The sequence below is a fragment of the Rhinopithecus bieti genome, unplaced genomic scaffold (genome assembly GCF_001698545.2).
Source record: "Rhinopithecus bieti isolate Rb0 unplaced genomic scaffold, ASM169854v2 scaffold_65, whole genome shotgun sequence".
NCBI classification, from domain to species: Eukaryota; Metazoa; Chordata; class Mammalia; order Primates; family Cercopithecidae; genus Rhinopithecus; species Rhinopithecus bieti.
In genome coordinates this window covers 5,239,763-5,254,428 of record NW_016803344.1, presented here as the reverse complement: position 1 = coordinate 5,254,428, position 14,666 = coordinate 5,239,763, and the positions used below count along the sequence as shown (strand labels likewise).

Below are 14,666 nucleotides of genomic sequence, written 5' to 3'. Positions count from 1 at the left end.
AAAATATTCAAAGTATTTTATTCAAAATAAAATACTTTTTTTTTGAAAAGTATTACTATAAGCCTATTTGGTACATTGTTTTGTAACAGGAATGTGTTATTTAGTGATATATCTTGGACATAGATCTGTTGCACAAAGGTTCTGGATCTTTCTAGTAGATTCTCCCATTCCTGAGACCATGGAAAGGTTAAGCAAGCTCTGGCATGAAGATTTTAGCCAGAAGCCATAGTGCAAACCCAAGAAAGCCAGCATTATTATTTCCACCCTTCCTCTTCTCTCCTCACTTCTCAGATATTTTATTTCATTGGTTCAGCCCAGACTGGAAAAATTATGGTTGGGTTTTGAGAAGCAGCTCTAAGCTGGCTATTTGAGAAGCAACAGTATTGGGGGGTGAAGCAGGCAGGCTCTCACCTCTTAGGCTGCATAGAACATTGCAAATGAACTTAGACTGGGATTCCAGACACCTTTGCTTCTTGTCTTGACTCTGCCCTTTGTATCTTTATTATGGTTAATTTGTTGAGATTTTTTTTTCCAGATAGACTACTAGGGTAGGGAACTGAGGTCTCTTCTTATTAGGTCATCTTATTAGGCATTGATGTGGAAAAGAGGAAATAAATCTATCAGTATTTGGGGGAAATATTATGTAACCGAAAACACCAAGAGAATTAATTGCGAAACTGCTGACAACAATACATGAATTCCACGGAATAATATGGTAAATAATTAATAAACATCAACTGCTTTCATGTATGCAAACAATAGTCAACCAGAAGACACAAAGGAAGAAGATACTCCATTTGCAATAGCAACAAAAAAGATGCAGGGATTCAATTTATGAAGAAATTTAAACACTTCATTACAAAGTACCTAGGAATAAAGGTGTGAGATTTATATGAAGAAAAGTTTAAAATATTACCAAAGGACATGTTGAACAATAGGAAAATGTGTCATGTTCTTGGATAAGATGACTCAATAATAAAAAATATATATATTTCTTTTTTAATATATAAGGCATAGGGAAAAAGATATATATATAATTATACACAGTCCCTATGTGCTCTCTCTCTCTCTCCCTCTCCTTCTCTCTCTCTCTCTATATATATGTACATATAAATAGTCATACATCACTTAACCATGGGGATAAATATTGAGAAATGCTTCATTAGGTGATTTCATCCTTGTGCAAAGAACATCATAGAGTGCACTTATGCAAACCTAGATGGTATACCCTACTATACACCCTATTGCTATACCATAGACATGTATATGGTAAGTGTATGTATTACCATACCGTAAGTATGGTAATGTGTAATTAAACATATCAAAGTTGGCTGGGCGCGGTGGCTCACGCCTGTAATCCCAGCACTTTAGGAGGCCAAGGCAGGTGTATCTCCTGAGTCAGGAGTTCAAGACCAGCCTGGCCAACATGGCAAAACACCGTCTCTACTAAAAATACAAAAATTAGCCAGTGTGTAGTGGCATGCACCTGTAATCCCAGCTACTCGAGAGGCTGAGGCAAGACAATCACTTGAACCCGGGAGGCAGAGGTTGCAGTGAGCCGAGATTGCGCCACTGCCCTCCAGCCTGGGCGACAGAGCAAGATCCTGTCTCCCAAATAAATAAATAATAAATAAACATATCTAAGCATAGAAAAGGTACAGTAAAAATATGGTATAAAGGATAAAATTGTACACCTGTATAGGACACTTACCATGAATGGAGCTTGCAAGACTGAAGTTGCTCTGAGTGCCTCAGTGGGTGAGTGGTGAGTGAATGTGAAGGCCTAGGACATTACTGTACACTACTGTCGACTTTATAAACACTGGGTACTAAGGCTGCACTAAATTTATGAAAAGTATCTTTTTTTCTTAAAAAATAAATTTAGTTCACTGTAACTTTTTTACTTTATAAACTTAAAAAATGTTAAAAACCTATTGACTGTTACACAGCTTAAAACACAAACACATTGTACAGCTCTACAAAACTATTTTCCTTCTTTATACGCTTATTCCATAAGCTTTTTTGATTCTGAAGGTTTTTGTTTTTATTTTTTAAACTTTTAAATTAAAAACCAGGGCACAAGCACACACATTGGCCTAGGCCCACACAGGATCAGGATCACCAATACCATCATATTGCAGGTCCACCCACATCTCGTGCCATTGGAAGGTCTTCGGCAGCAATACACGCATAGAGCTGTCAACTCCAATGATAATGATGCCTTATTCGGGAATACCTCCTGAAGTTCCTGCCTGAGGATGTTTTAAAGTTAACTTTAAAAATGTAAATAAGAAGGACAGGTATGGTGGCTCACATCTGTAGTCTTAGCACATTGGGAGGCTGAAGCCGGAGGATCGCTTGAGGCCAGTTCAAGAGCAGCCTGGTCAAGAAAGCAAGACCCCCATCTCTACAAAAAAATTAAAAAAGAAGGCCGGGCACAGTGGCTCACGCCTGTAATACCAGTCCTTGGGACGGATCACCTGAGGTTGGGAGTTCGAGACCAGCCTGACCAACATGGAGGAACCTGCTCTCTACAAAAAATACAAAATCAGCTGGGCATGGTGGTACATACCTGTAATCCCAGCTACTCAGGAGGCTGAGGCAGGAGAATCGCTTGAACCCAGGATTCGGAGGTTGTGGTGAACCGAGATGGCGCCATTGCACTCCAGCCTGGGCAACAAGAGTGAAACTCTGTCTCAAAAAAAGAGAAAGAAATAATAAAATAAATAAATAAGAAGAGAATGAGAGAGTACTACTGCTATCAAATATTCAATCTTTATAAATAATAATTACAGCAGTATAGTGTTGTTGTATGAATAGATAGACAACTAGCCGGATAGACTAGAAAGCCCAGAATACATCCAAAATACACACAGGAATTAAGTGTATGATAATAGTGGCATCTTACACCAGAGGAGATAAGATAGACTATTCCAAGAGAGTTGATGGGAAAACTGGGTACCCATATGATAGAAAACAACAGCAACAAGTTAGATCTATTTCTCCCTCTCATCACCAGGTCATTTTTTTCTTTTTTAGTCTCTGGTTCCTGGTGATAAGATACGGGAACTTTTAAAAGATAGACAGGACTCTGGTGATGCTGCCTGGCTAGATTCCAACTCCTGGGTTTAAGCAATCTTCTTGACTCAGCCTCCTTAGTAGCTGAAACTACAGGTACATGCCACCACATACAGCTCAGGATAATTTCTACATGGATCAAAGATTCAAGTAAAAAAGTAAAGGTGTTGGCTGGGCACAGTGGCTCACATCTGTAATCCCCGTACTTTGGGAGGCCCAGGCGGGTGCATCACTTGAGGTCAGGATTTCGAGACCAGCCTGGCCAACATGGTGAAACCCCGTCTCTACTAAAAATATAAAAATTAGCCAGGCATGGTGGCACATGCCTGTAGCCCCAGCTACTCAGGAGGCTGAGGCAGGAGAATTGCTTGAACTTGGAAGTTGGAGGTTGCAGTCAGCCGAGATCACGCCACTGCATTCCAGCCTTGGCAACAGAGCAAAACTGTCTCCAAAAGAAAGTAAAGATACTAAAAGAAAACATAGGAAAGTTCCTTTATTTTGAGGGTATGGAAAAGGCCTACCTAATTATGACTCAAAACTCAGATAAACTTGACTTTTTTTTTACTATCAGATTAGCAAGACCCTAACATGATATCTTTTGGCAGAGGGTCAGTGGAGGGGACATGGCAGTCTCATGAAAATTGGGAATATAAGTTGGTGCAATGCCCATAGAAGACAATTTGGAAACATCAAAATTAAAAATACATGTGCTGTTTGTCCCATTTCTGAGAATTTATAATAGCACCTTTACCTTTAAGTATGAAATGACAAATGTATGAACTTATTCATTGTGGCATTGTTCACAACGACAAATAATTAGAAAGAATCTAAGTGTTAATCAGGAAATTGGTTTAATCCATTGCAGCACATCCATATAATAGTATATATGTTTAAAAAAATAATGTGTGGGATTTCCAGTTCCACCAACATAGAATAGCTCCATTTCTCCCAGGACCTCTCCCTAACAACTAAAAATCCCTGGACATAACACAGGAAGCCTAGGAAGATTCTCAAGGGTGGAAAGAAGAAGGCACACTACAAACCAATAGCTCTCATGAACTTGGATGTAAAAGTCCTCAACAAAATATTAGCTAATCAAATCTAGCAACAGATAAAAAGAATTATACACCATGATCAAGTGAGATTTTGTTCAGGTATGCAAGGCTGGTTCAATATTCAAAATTCTTTTTTTTTTTTTTTTTTGAGACAGGGTCTCGCTCCATTGCCCAAGCTGGAATGCAGTGGCACCATCTCAGCTCACTGCAACCTCCGCCTCCTAGGCTCAAGTGATTCTCGTGCCTCAGCCTCTCAAGTGGCTGGGATTACAGGTGTGCGCCAACATGCCCAGTTAATTTTTGTATTTTCAGTAGGGACAGGGTTTCACCATATTGCCCAGGCTGCTCTCAAACTCCTGGCCTCAAGTAATCCACCTGCTTTGGCCTCCCAAAGTGCTGGGATTCCAGGCGTGAGCCTCTGTGCCAGGCCTGGCTATTTAAATTTAAGTTAATTAACATTAAATTAAATTAAAAATTCACATCTTTAGTCAAGCTAGCCATATTTCAAATGTTAAATAGTCATCTGTGGCTAGTGGCTCGGGTACTGGACAGCACAGAATTACAAAACTTTTACATCACAGAAAGTTCCATTGGACATCATTGACCTAGAGAGTTACCCTTTACTGTGTACTTACTATAAAATATAGCAGTCTGTTGAAGCATCTCAGTGGGTGTTCTCTGGGGCCAGATTGTCTAGGTATGAACCCCAGCTCTGCCAGTCGCTAGCTGTGTGACCCCGAGCAAGTTACTTCACCTCTCTGTGCTTCATTTCTTCAACTGTAAATTAGGCATCACAATAGTATCTACATGAGGTTACTGTGAGGATTCAATGAGATAATACATGTCAAACACTTGCAACACTACGTTGACCCATAGTAAATGCTCAGCACCTGTTATTTTTATTTAACCCTCACAACAGTCTGGTTAGGTAGGCTCTATTACGGTTTTCATTGACGGAAGCAGAAATTGAGGCTCAGAGAGCTGGAATAACTTACTCAAAGTCACATGGCAATGAAGTGGCAGAGCTGACTTTGAACTCCACAGCCCACAGTTTTCTAGACTTTAAGTTACTTTTGTCTCTGAGGGGTAGGATGCCTGCCTCTGCTTCTAGCCTTAGCTGGCACTTGGTCTAGCTCCACGATCTTCTTTGCCAAATGAGCTTCTGCCAACCCTACCAGGGGCTCCAAGTACTCATCCACATCCCTATTGCCATCAGCAGGGGCCTCCACCATCCACTGGCACCTATGAGAAAGCCTTCCCCTTCCTGCTGCCCCAGGCGAGATGCTAGGCCCAGAGCACTGCACAAATAGAACATGAATTCTGCTGACAGAGTAATAATAAGGCCCCTAAATCAGCACTTGGACTTTTTGCTTTACGTATATTACTCAAGTTACATGTCAGGAATTAATACACATTATAAACCAGATATGCCAGTTACATATTTCTCTCTGGAACATCTCTTGGATGCCTCCTGAAACTGCTACCGGTGTTAGTCACACATTCTTTCCACCCTACTCTGCCCTTTGTGGGACTGCACTGACAGCAGGAGGGTCAGGGAAGGGTCAGGAAGGATGGGGGGCCTACAGGATCTGTAAGGAGCCAAAGCACTGATTTTCTCACTTTGGAACCTGGCCCAGCTGTGTTGGGTTCCACAACAACTTCTGTATCTCTCTCTCTCTCTCTCTTTTTTTTTTTTGAGACGGAGTTCTGCTCATGTTGCCCAGGCTGGAGTGCAATGGTGCAATCTCGGCTCACCATAGTCTCCACCTCCTGGGTTCAAGTGATTCTCCTGCCTCAGCCTCTCGACTAGCTGGGACCACAGGTGCAGACCACCATGCCTAGCTAATTTTTTGTATTTTTAGTAAAGACAGTGTTTCGCCATGTTGGACAGGCTGGTCTCAAACTCTTGGCCTCAGGTGATCTGCCTGCTTTGGCTTCCCAAAGTGCTGGGATTATAGGTGTGAGCCACTGCACCTGGCCCACTTCTGTGTCTTTCTGCTGTGCAGACTTTGTCTGTCCGCCTGGTATCTCAGTACTCGGCTGGGGTCTGGCACATGGTGCATATTCAGAGGAGGTGGCAAAGGCTGCTGATTTCCTACTCAAGGTCTATTCTCTCCTTGTTTCCAAAACAAGGTTTTTAAAAACCCTGATGTTCTTTGGGGCTGCAACGTACCAAGCTAAAAATGCTCACCTTCATAATTTCCTTTGTCACTAGGTATGGGTATGGGAACTAGCTCTGGCCAATAAGATGAAAATATATATATATGCTGGGAATTTCAGAAAAGTCCTGACATAAGGGTCATTACTTACTCCTTCTCATTTCCTCTCCTTCTGCCTGGAATATAGTTGTGATGGTCACAGCAGCCATCTTGCAACCATGAGGTGACAAGTATGAGGACAAAGGCCTACATGCCAGGACAGAGGTGTGAAAAGGTGGAAGTAATCTGGAATCACATGGATATATCTGAGCCTTTGTGCTAGCCCTGTTATGCCCTACCACCAGACACATTGTTATTTAAATAAATAACAAGATAAACAAGCCCCTATCTTAACCTTGCAGTTATTGGGACTTATTGCATTCCTGATGCATTTGTTTTCAGTGCGCTGGCATTCATAGGAAAGTATCTCTTGGGGCACCCCTTTGGTCCTTGCCTCCTTCTCTAAAGTATGCCTGTCACTACATTCCTGCCCACACCCCATTGTCAGAGTGTCCACCACATTCCCCACTGGGTGAGTGGTGGACCATGGCCATACCTGATTGAGCCAATGAAATTAACCTGGCCTAACCACTTTCCCTCCCTGACAATTTCAACTCAATCCAGCAATTTGCATTAGAACATAGAAATTAGCGTTTGCAGCCTGCTATGGCCCCAGGAAGCTTTCCTTTGGCCAGGATAGTGCTTTTTTAGATTTTTGAAAAACATCAAGCTTCCCCCAAATAGCTGGATATCTGACCTCTCTTGAGATAGTGGAAAATCTGGCATCACTGGGCTCATATTCCACACGGCAATAAATGGCTGTTGCTGGCAAGTGGCTGCTCCCTCTAGACAGGCACATACTCACACACTTTCCATAGTCCCTTGGGAGAGCTTCCCTTGGGACTATGGAAAATGTGTGTGCCTGTGTTCATATACATGGCTCCTTTTCATCATCCCTGTTGGCTCCTGTAGGCATTTAAAGTTTAAGATGTCTGCTCTAAGTAGTCTCTATAAGTCCCCAAACCATGCTGATAATAACACTGATAATGAAGATAACAATAGCAACAATTACTAATGGTTCCCTAAGTAGTTTGGTGAGGGCTTTACACACGTTGTGTGATTTCATCCTCAAAACAGAAAAACCCTACTACTGTTCTCATTGTACAGATGAGGAAACGGAGCCCAAAGGGGATCAGTAACTTGACCAAAACCTTGTGGTTGGTAAACTGCACATCTGAGATTTGAATCCAGGCATTCTCACCTCCAAGTGGGTGCTTCCTAAACAATAAGCTATAATGTCTTTCCATGAATTAAGACAAAACCACAGCTGGAAAGAAGTATGTGGGAGTTGTATTGAGAGAGACAGAGAAAGAGATAGTTAGGTAGAGAGAAATTAAGTCACCAAAGTGGGAAGCAGAGTGAGTAGCTGCCTTGGCCCCAGTTTTCTATTTCCCCATGAAGCCTAGCTGTAATCCACATTCGGGTTGCAGGCAAACCACCAGTTGGGATTCATAATGCAAGCAACAGAAACTGACTGTGGTAGATTTAAGCAGGAGAGGAATCCATAGAAAAGATACCAGAGAGTTTTTGGCATTGCTGGGAAGGCTGAAGAACCAGACCTGGACACCGCAATGGCAGAAACACAGGGCCTGTGAGGACCCTGCTGTCCCCAGTGCAGAGTACCAGACCCTTCCACTTGCCTCTCTGACTCTGCTAAAGCTCCACATCTGGATGCTAGGAACAGTCACTGGCCCTACTGCCTGGGCTGCCCCAGAGACAGGATATTGCTGCTTCTATGGCCACCACCACCAGACTGTGCCTCTCCACTGTCTCTATGTCTTTTTTTTTTTTTCTTTTAAGATTTAGGTGGAAGTTTTTGTTTTTTTGGTTTGGTCTGGGTTGGGTTGTTGTTGTTGCTGTGTTGTGTTGTCTGTTTTCTTTTGTTTAGAGACAGAGTCTTGGTCGGGCACAGTGGCTCACGCCTGTAATCCCAGCACTTTGGGAGGCCAAGGGGGGCAGATCACTTGAAGTCAGGAGTTCAAGACCAGCCTGGCCAACATGGAGAAATCTCGTCTCTACTAAAAATACAAAAAGTACCCAGGCATGGTGGTGCGTGCCTATAATCCCAGCTACTCAGGAGGCTGAGGCAGGAGAATTGCTTGAACCCAGGAGGCAGAGGTTGCAGTGAGCCAAGATTATGCCACTACACTCCAGCCTGGGAGACAGAGTGACACTCCATCACAAAAATAAATAAATAAATAAATAAAATTTAAAAAATAAAAAAAAGAGTCTTGCTCTGTTGCCAAGGCTGGAGTGCAGTAGCGTGATCTTGGCTCACTGCAACCTCCACCTCCCAGGTTCAGGTGATTCTCCTGCCTCAGCTTCCCAAGTAGCTGGGACTATAGTGCGCGCCTTCACACCTGGCTAGTTTTTTTTGTATTTTTTAGTAGAGATGGGATTTCGCTATATTGGCCAGGGTGGTCTCAAACTCCTAGCCTCAAGAAATCCACCTGCCTCAGCCTCCCAAAGTGCTAGGATTACAGGCATGAGCCACCATGCCCGGCACTATCCTTATGTCTTTACATCACCAACTCCTCATTCAAAGTTTAGTTTATGCCTCTGACTGGCTGAGCCTAGGTCATGTGCCCAAGCCTTAGCTGCAAGGGAGGCTGAAAAGCAAATAGCTAGCACTTCCACATTCTATGTGGGGAAGTGAGCTCTACTTCCCACCAAGACTCATATGATGGGAAATTCTCCAGATGTGAGTATGCGTTTCTGAGGCTGGACAGCCAAAAGGTACAATTATCCATAAAAATCCATGATGTTTCCTTTTCAATAAGCCAGCTCAAGTGATTAGCATTTAGAATTGCATCAAAAAAGAGAGAACACTCAAGTGGAGTGATCAAGGAAAGTATTTATTTATTTATTTAATTTTTTGAGACAAAGTCTCACTCTGTTTCCCAGGCTGGAGTGCAGTGGTGTGATCACAGCTCACTGCAGCCTTGACCTCCCAGACTCAAGCGATCCTCCTGCTTCAGCCTCCCAAAGTTCTGGGATTACAGGTGTGAGCCACCCTGCCTGGCCAGGAAAGTATTCATAAAGTTGTGAGAATGGTTAAGGGAAGTCAACAGAAATGGGGGAAGTACCCCAAAGACTGCAACTGTTGAGGGGGGTACATTATGGGGTAGGGAGAAGGAGTGCTTCCATGAATGTGGAAAGAGCTGGAGTTGCGAAAAGGATCTTCCATGATGGTTCCAGTCCTTGGCCCCAGTGGAGGGGGAGCTGGGTAAATAAATACTCTCATTTCTCTCTTCTTCCATCCTCTAGTATCCTCCATGTGTCTCCCATTGGTCAAACCTGATAGTAAGGCAGGGAGTAAAGAATTCTTTTGATATATTCCATTAAAGTGAATCTCTGGGGCACAGCACCACTGGTGCAGAGGGTGAAGGGTAGATCTAGAGGACTAAACAGAACAGCTAACAACACATGGCATGATCCTTGTCTTTCCATTGAATCACTGTAAGCTAGTTTTTCCACTTTAACTGAGAGACTCTGGCATTTTGTGGTTCTCCCAGAACTTTCCAACTGGCCACCTCTGTCATCTCTTCCTTTTTGGTCTGACCTGTTAGTTTGTTCCTATCTATAAGCCTGCATTTGAAGGTCTCAGCCTTTGGTTTCCAAAAAGCAGAGGCTTTTCTATGTGGTCACAGGGAGTCTCCTTTGTTGCAGGTGAAATCAATTCTCCACCCAGGTCCCCAAATTCTGATTTGACGGCTCTCCTGGAATTTTACCAAAACAACTTGCCTCTGTAAGGCATAAAATGTCTTCCCATATTTCAAGAGCTGCCCTCGTGGGGTTCGTTCTTTCTTTCTTTCTTTCTTTCTTGGAGATGGAGTCTCACTCTTGTCGCCCATGCTGGAGTGCAATGGTGCGATCTCGGCTCATTGCAACCTCCCCCTCCCGGGTTCAAGAGATTCTCCTGCCTCAGCCTCCAGAGTAGCTGGGATTACAGGCACCTGCCACCATACCTGGCTAATTTTTTTGTGTTTTTAGTAGAGACAGGGCTTCACCCTGCTGGCCAGCCTGGTCTCAAACTCCTGACCTCAGGCGATCTGCCCACCTCGGCCTCTGAAAATGCTGGGGTTACAGGCATGAACCATCCTGCCCAGTCTGTTTCTTTATCTTTCAATGCCTCACTTGGTCTCCTTTTCCTCTCACGACCTGATCTGCCAGCCAAATTTTATCCCAGCTTCCCGCATTCCCTGTTGAGCGATCATCTCTCCATAACCCAGATCTCAGTCTTTCTTGCTCCAAAAAACTACAAAGAACATCGTGTCTACACCTTAACTGCAGTTTGGTGACTCTGTTGCCAGCATGGCTTGAAATGGTTCTTGCTTAAACTTCTTTTTTTTTTAACGGTAATGCAGTATCTTATTTATTCTGTTCATTAACAATACATGAGAGCACTTACAATATTCATTGAACATAACCTAAGAGAAGATCAACTTACTTTTTCACATCTCCTCTATTAATAAGAGACGGTTGAATTAATTTATGGTCAAAATTATGATGGCAAAAACTTATAAATAAATGCTTGGTGTTAGTGTGTCTGGAATTTATTCATTCCGGTGGGTTCTTGGTCTCGCTGACTTCAAGAATGAAGCCGCGGATCTTCACAGTGAGTGTTACAGCTCTTAAAATCTTAAAGATGGTGTGTCCGGAGTTTCTTCCTTCCGGTGGGTTCGCAGTCTCACTGACTTTAGAAGTGAAGCCGCAGACCTTCACAGTAAGTGTTACAGCTCAAAAGGGTGGCGCATCCGGAGTTGTTTCTTCCTTCCCGTGGGTTCGTGGTCTCACTGACTTCAGGAATGAAGCTGCAGAGCCTCGTAGTGAGTGTTACAGCTCATAAAGGCAGTGCAGACCCAAACAGTGAGCAGCAGTAAGATGTATTGTGAAGGGGGAAAGAGCTTCCACAGCGTGGGAATGCGACCCCAGGGCGTTTCCACTTCTGGCTTCCGTGGCCAGCTTTTATTCCCTTATATGGCCCCGTCCACATCCTGCTGATTGGTCCATTTTACAGAGCACTGATTGGTCCATTTTACAGAGTGCTGATTGGTCTGTTTTTACAGAGTGCTGATTGGTGCGTTTTCAAACCTTTAGCTAGACACAGAGTGCTGATTGGTGTGTTTACAATCCTTTAGCTAGACAGAAAATTCTGCAAGTCTCCACCAGACCCAGAAGCCCAGCCAGTTTCACCTCTCATTAGCATGGCCACATACATTTCAGTTTTTGGTGTAAAGGTCTTTGGCTGCAAGAAATAACATTTGGTTTACTTCACTAGTAGAAATAACTCTTAATGCTGGAATGGCCACCTCTTGGTATTTCTTCGGCTGTTGATTTTTAGCATAGTTGTCTGTGATTGTACAAATGGAGTTGAGTGAAGGGGTACTCATCATGTTAATCCTAAACAAGAGCACATAGCCAATTACTATAGTAATAAGGAGGTGGAGAGGTAATGCAACTGTCCAATGTTTTTGAGGCCAATAGGTTAAACCTAAGGAGTTTAGCCAAGATTCAGGAATAAAAGCCCACACGAGGTAAAGTATGAAGCCAGATTGGGAGCTTAAGAGAAGCACAAAGTCATAAATCGCTCTTCCTGGCAGCAGTGAATTTTCCACCATTTTTCCTGGGGCTTTAGACAGTCTCAGCGCCGAGTTCCCTGCGCAAGCGCGGACCAGGAAGCCCCAGAGCGGGAGTGGGGGTGGGGTCGGGGAAGGGGAAAGAAGAAAATTGAGGGAAAGGCCTAGGTGCGAAGGCTCCTCCCACTCAGGCACAGGCGCACGATGACCCTCCCCCTGGGTGGGAGCCAGCGAGTGCCTCTTGCCTAGGTTTCTGATGGGAGAAGCTGTTTCTCCTCATCCCTTAAAGTTTCGAGTGGATGACCTAGATAAATGAGCAATGAAACTATGGCGACTAAGTTCAAAGGAGTGACATTTAGCATTGTGATCTTCTAAAATCTGTACAAGTTAGGCGATGCATTTAGTAAGTGATTATAAATATTTAATGTATACATATATAGCAAGTGACAAGCGTTTTATCATAAGCATTAGCATTCTTAGGGAGAGGTAGCAGTCGTGTGGACTGTGATGTTCGGCACAGGCACCCCTCCTCCCCCACTGAGGAATGAAGGATTTATTCCACCAGCTACTGGGAGAAGTGTTGGCAGATGATCCTTGGCTCTAAGCCCTCTTTGGGAATTTCCTTGGCTGCTGCCTTTTCAGGGCAGTCTGCATAAATGATTGATTAGCTTGGGAGCTTAGAGGCCTGGTCCCCTTACCTCTACTCAGGACAACTTGGAAGACCTATTCCAGTTTCAGAGGTCTCCATGAGATCAGTGGAAACCTTTGCTCTGACATTGCACTTCAGTTTCTCCCTCTGCTCCATCCTGCTTTCTTCTCTGCTCTTCGCCCGGTGTTGATCCCAAGAGTGCTCCCTGAGTAACTTCCTGCATGTTAAACTCCATCTCAGATTCGGCTTCCCAGAGAATCCAACCCGTAGTCCTCCCATCCTCCTTGTTTCCAGGCCCCTTAGAATGTGACTTTGCAGCTTCTCCAATCAAGAGATGGAGTTTATTTTTTGACATCTTGAATCTAAGCTGGCCTGTGACTCTCTCTGGTCAATAGAATGAGGCAGAGGTGACATTGTGCCAGTTCTGAGCCTAAACCTCCAGAAGCCTTGCATGCTGCTTCTGTCACTCTTGGAGTCCTGCTGCTACTGTGAGAACAGGCCCTGGCTAGCCTGCAGGAGTAGGAGAGACAAGTGGTCAAGTCACTGCTGTTGTTCCAACTGACAGTCAACCAATCCCTGAAGCAGAGTCACCTGGCTAACCACAGTGCCTGAATGAACCAGAAATAATACCTAGCTGAGCCCAGCCGAAACTGCTGACCCAGAGATTCATGAGCTAATAAGTAGTATTGTTTTAAGACAGTTAAGTTTTGGGGTGGGCTTGCTACGTTGCAATCCTTAACTGATACAAGAAGGAACTGTGTTTGAGGAACCACAAACTGGAGGCAGGAGCACCAGGCCCCTAGTAACAGAAGACATGATTAAGAGCTTTCCATGAGAAAATGGGAGGAATTTATTTTTTGCCCCTGTGAAGAAGGTAGAACAGAATGGAGGTAGGAGCATTAAAAGTAGGTAAGGAGGAGAAGGTTGCCAGCCAGAAGGTAAATGACTGGGAATAATACGAGTTGAAGCAGCAGGTGGAATTGCTTGGTGGGTCTATGTCCGTGTAGTGAGGGCGGCAGAGAGACTTGTTTGTATTTCTTAGATATAATCTCTTCTCTGTTTATTTGCATCTCATTCCAATCTCCTTACAAAAACAGGAACCAGGCCGGGCACGGTGGGTCACACCTGTAATCCCAGCACTTTGGGAGGCTGAGGAGGGCAGATTGCCTGAGCTCAGGAGCTCAAGACCAACCTGGGCAACATGGTGAAACCTCGTTTCTACTAAAAATACAAAAAATTAGTGGGGGCATGGTGGCACACGCCTCTAATCCCAGCTACTTGGGAGGCTGAGGCAATAGAGCGAGACTCTGTCTCAAAAGCAAACAAACAAAACCCACACATTATTGCATAAAAAAGAAACTTGGAGAAAATGGAATATAATAGCATTATAAAAGCATATAAGACAAACATTTATGGATACATTTTATGCATAAAAGTATAAAAACAAGATTAGGAAAGACAGACACCAAATTCTCTATGGTGGATTCTTCCAGGAAGGAAGACGTACGTAAAATATGTCACTTTTAACCCTATTAGATTAAAAAAATCAAAAGTCGATCTTGTAAAATAATAGCATTAAATTCAAAGAGTTGGAGGGCATGGGTATTTATTAGACAGCTCTCTGTTTTTTCTGTATTTACGATTTATACCAACTGAAAAAAAATCCAATTATACCCGTGAATACTTTTGGTTATTTGTCTGAGTGTGTGGCTGAGTTTCACATCTGGGTCATAGCGATTCATGCCAGAATCAGGACCCCAGAGGCAATGTTACCAAGCATGTGAGTCCCCTAGGGTCTCCAGACTCTTGGGAAGGGCTCTGTGGACGTATAGGCCATGGAAATGGAATCTGAGTCCATCTTACTGAGCTTGCCTATGGTGAGAGACCCTGGGGAACATCTGGGTTACATGTATAATTGTTACAGGCACTGACACCACGGGTAGGCAGATCACATATGTTAAACAAATGGTAAACAAAACAAAACAGAACCTCTTCTCTCTTTGCTAATTTCCCAGTGTCTATAATCAGGCTTGCGATGGATAGTTTT

The 14,666-nt window shown here is 43.6% G+C and overlaps 1 pseudogene; it reads right to left on the bottom strand.

The window, feature by feature from the left end:
* Positions 1 to 11,613: 11,613 nt before the first annotated feature.
* Positions 11,614 to 12,012, bottom strand: LOC108533180 (phosphatidylinositol N-acetylglucosaminyltransferase subunit P pseudogene; annotated as a pseudogene).
* Between the last annotated feature and the right edge of the window lie 2,654 nt (positions 12,013 to 14,666).